We start from the raw sequence: 4,926 nt of genomic DNA on the forward strand, positions 1-4,926 counted from the left end.
AACTCACTGTTTGAATCATTTCGGTTTCTTGAGTCTCAACTACAAGCTGAAAGACATCGATCAGCTGTGCTGCGACAAGAAGTGGAAGGACTGCGGAAGTCCCTGGAGCATTCAGATGCATACTTTCTGGTGCAACAGCAAACGTTGGAGGATTTTAGCGCCAAACAGGACAAAGCTAACCAGCTTGCTAAGCTTATTGCCAGCATGGTGGATACCCAGGATAACGTTTCTTGAGCTCTTCTGAAGTTGTTTCAGTTATGCTCTTGTTTTGCTGCCGCATTTATTTGCACTGGTGGCCAATTTTGACAGCCAGTGTATGTAATGTGCTGCTTTGTTCCCTATATTTGCACTGGTGGCGAACTTTGATGCCCAGTGGATGTAATATGTGTAATAGTGGTAATAGGCTAGCGTTAATTGCTTGCTTATATATTTCCTTATTGTCTTGTTTAGTTGTTTGCTTGTAGTCACTGCAGTTCTTTTTCTGTTTTTTTTCTAGTGGCCACAATAGCCTATTTTTGGTAACTAGGCCAAAATAATCATGGCAACACATGGACTGTTGTAACCATGGGCCTCCTGCAGGCCGTATGAACCATGGGCCTTCGTCCGGCAGTAGGATCCATCGGCCTTCTATATGGGCCTTAGGGTCCATGGGCCTTCTACGGGTCATACGATCCATGGGCCTTCTACGGGCCGTACTATCCATGGGCCTTCTACGGGGCGTATCATCATTTCACCAATCATGGGTCGTACTATTCGTGGACCATAACGGGCCGTTAATAGGCCGTATTTGATAACTCTATGAAAACAGCCCAACGGTTTTTTTTACATGAAAACGGCCCAATGTATTAACGGTCCGCAAACGGGCCGACTGTAACGACGGGCTGAATTTGGCCCACAAACAAAAAATGACAGTAACGGGCCGTATGTAACCGAATGCTGCAAATGAGCCCAAGAATCAATGGGCCCTGAGAAGGCCGAAAGATAACTTGGGCTGGAAACGGCCCAATGGAATAACGGGCCGTTAATGGGTATAAAGTGATACACTGTTCATTATGGGCCAGTTTCACCACGGGCCATTAATGGGCCAAGAGTTACAAAGGTCCTCATATGGGCTGAAAGAAGTCATGGGCCACACATGGGCCAGAAGTTAAAACGGGTTGAATCATATTGGACGGCCCAAATGACGCTACTGGGCCTAATTTGGATAGGGCGTAACGGGCCCTGGGTTAGCGGGCTGTAAATAGGCTATATGCAAATAGGCCGTTAACAGGCTTTCCATGGGCCGGCCCACCACCTTTTGACCAAGTCAAACGGGCCGGCCTTTTCACAGGAATGGGCCTTTGTTGGGTCGTGCCATGTGTCGCCGTATCATAGGTGCCTTCGGTCCAATGAGCGGATGACATCTGTCCCAACGGTGAGCCGACACGTGTTTCCTCCAGCCAATGATGATTTTACATGTGGAAAATCCCCATTGATCGAGGCTATTAACGGGTTATCGGATCCAAAACCCGACCCGATAGCTTAACAGCGTTCCGTTACGATGGATGCCACGTGTTGGTCACCCTTGACGAAAGCACTTCTGTGACGCGCGATTTATCGTCATGGAAGTGGACACTTCCATGATGATAATTTAGGTAATGTCATGGAACACTTCTACGATAGCACAGGTATGACTATCTTGATTCTGTCATAAAATCGTCATGGATGTACATGCATGACAAAAAACGCGACCTACTATGACAAACACGTATCATCACGGAAGTGTATTTTTTTGCAGTGGTTACTGATAAGGATTATGAATTCTCTGTTGATCCTGATATAATTACTTTAGTTGAATCTGATCCTTTTCATGGTTATGAGTCTCAAACTGTTGTGGCACATCTTACTAAATTAAATGATATAGCTACCCTGTTTACTAAAGATGAGAGAACTCGCTACTTTTACATCCTTAGAATATTTCCGTTCTCATTAAAGGGTGATGCTAAGATATGGTTTAATTCTCTTGAACCTGGTTGTGTGCGTAGTCCCCATGATATGATTTATTACTTCTCTGCTAAATATTTCCCTGCTCATAAGAAACAAGCTGCTTTAAGGGATATACATAATTTTGTTGAAATTGAAGAAGAGAGTCTCCCACAAGCTTGGGGGAGGCTTCTCCAATTACTTAATGCTGTGCCTGATCATCCTCTTAAGAAAAATGAAATACTTGATATCTTTTATAATGGACTAACCGATGCCTCCAGAGATTACCTGGATAGTTGTGCTGGTTTTGTTTTCAGGGAAAGAACACCGGATGAAGCTGAAATTCTATTGAACAATATGTTGACAAATGAAAATAATTGGACACCTCCGGAGCCAATTCCTGAGCCTATTCCTAAACCAACTCCGAAGAAGAGGGGTATTCTATTTCTCAGTCCTGAAGATATGCAAGAGCCAAAGAAATCCATGAAAGAAAAAGGTATTAAAGCTAAAGATGTTAAGAATTTACCCCCTATTGAAGAAATACATGGTCTTAATTTACCGCCTGTCGAAGAAACATATAATCCAAATCCTTCTCCTATCGAAGAAACTCATGGTCTTGATAACCCGACACAGGTAGTAAAGGTAAATTCTCTCTATAGATATGATAAAGCTGAAATCCCATTTACTAAATTTGCTAGCCCATGCTTAGATGAGTTTGATAAATTTATGGCTAAGCAAGAAGACTTTAATGCTTATTTTGGTAGACAATTGAAATACAATTCAAATATGCTTGAACACTTGGGTGATTATATGGCTAATGTTAAAGGTGAACTTAAACTTATTAGTAAACATGCTTCTATGGTTACTACTCAAGTAGAACAAGTACTTAAAGCTCAAAATGACTTGCTCAATGAATTGAATAGTAAAGATAATGATAATGTTGTTAGAGTGGCTACTAGAACTGGTAGAATGACTCAGGAACCTTTGTATCCTGAAGGCCATCCTAAGAGAATTGAGCAAGATTCTCAGAGAAATAATATAGATGCAGCTAGTTCTTCTAAAAAGAAGAAAAAGAAAAATGATAGGACTTTGCATGCTTCTAGTGATCCTATTGTTGAAACACCTGAGAATCCAAATGATATTTCTATTTCTAATGCTGAAACTCAATCTGCTAATGAACCTGAAACTAGTGATAATGCTAATAATAATGTTCATGATGATGCTCAACCTAGTAATGATAATGATGTAGAAATTGAACCTGTTCTTGATCTTGATAACCCACAATCAAAGAATCAATGTTATGATAAGAAAGACTTTGTTGCTAGGAAACATGGTAAAGAAAGAGAGCCTTGGGTTCAGAAACCCATGCCTTTTCCTCCCAAACCATCCAAGAAAAAGGATGATGAGGATTTTGAGCGCTTTGCTGAAATGATTAGACCTATCTTTTTGTGTATGCGATTAACTGACATGCTCAAAACCAATCCTTATGCTAAGTACATGAAAGATATCATTACAAATAAAATAAAGATACTGGAAGCTGAAATTTCCACCATGCTTGCTAATTATAGTTTTAAGGGTGGAATACCAAAGAAACTTGGAGATCCCAGTGTACCAACTATACCATGCTCCATTAAAAGAAACTATGTTAAAACTGTTGTATGTGATCTTGGAGGCGGTGTTAGTGTTATGCCTCTCTCTTTATATCGTAGACTTGATTTGAATAAGTTGACACCTACTGAAATATCTTTGCAAATGGCTAATAAATCAACTGCTATACCTATCGGTATTTGTGAGGATGTGCCTGTTGTAGTTGCAAACGTTACTATTTTAACGGACTTTGTTATTCTGGATATTCCCGAGGACGATAGTATGTCTATTATTCTTGGAAGACCCTTTTTGAATACTGCAGGGGCTATTCTTGATTGCACTAAAGGCAATGTCACTTTTCATGTTAATGGTAATGAGCATACGATACATTTTCCGAGGAAACAACCTCAAGTTCATAGTATCAACTCTATTGGAAAATTCCATCGATTATATTTGGAGGTTTTGAATTTCCTCTTCCTACTATCAAGAAGAAATATGATATTCTTATTATTGGGGACGTGCATATCCCCGTTGAGGTAACATAGTGTTATTCGAAATTTCTCCGATTCCATGTTATTCGAAATGAGTTCGTTAACAAGACTTGATCAACCTTGTTAGAGGATTCCTTTTGATGATCATGAGATGGACGAAACTAGAAGGCACAACCTTCTGTACCCTACTTTTACTTTCTGTTATTTACATTAAATAAAATAAAATAAATATTTTTCTGTCTGTTATCTGATTATCTGTGCAATATAAAAATACCTCAAAAATAAAAGTTCTCCAAATGCCCTGAAATTTAAGTATGATTTTTCTAGAATATTTTAGAATATTTGGCACTGAGAACACAGCAGGGGGCCAACCACCTGCCCACGAGGGTGGAGGGCGCGCCCCCTACCTCATGAGCCCACGGTGGCCCTCCTCCACTTATTCTTTCACCCATACACTCCTTCTTCCTCCCCCAAACACGAATATCCAGCTCAAGCAGGAGTTCTAGATCTCTTTGCTGCCATTTTCGATCTCCTTGCTCAAAGCACCTCTCACAAAACCGCTTGGGGAGATTGTTCCTTGGTATGTGACTCCTCCATTGGTCCAATTAGTTTTTGTTCTAGTGCTTTATTCATTGCAAATTTTTGCTGCTTAGGTGACCCTATTCTTGAGCTTGCATGTCAAATTTATATGGTCAAAAGTAGTTTTGATGCATGATATAGGCCCTAGGCACTTGTAGGAGTAGTTTCTATCAATATTATTGAGTTTGGTTTACTTTTATTTTGAAGTTACTAAATTTTTTAGAATTTTTCAGAAAATGATGAGGAGATTATTGAGGGGCTCATCGAGCCAAAGCTCGAAGGAAAAGGCACCGAAGCCTAAGTATAA

Source organism: Triticum dicoccoides, chromosome 3A (assembly GCF_002162155.2).
Source record: "Triticum dicoccoides isolate Atlit2015 ecotype Zavitan chromosome 3A, WEW_v2.0, whole genome shotgun sequence".
Classification (NCBI taxonomy): Eukaryota; Viridiplantae; Streptophyta; class Magnoliopsida; order Poales; family Poaceae; genus Triticum; species Triticum dicoccoides.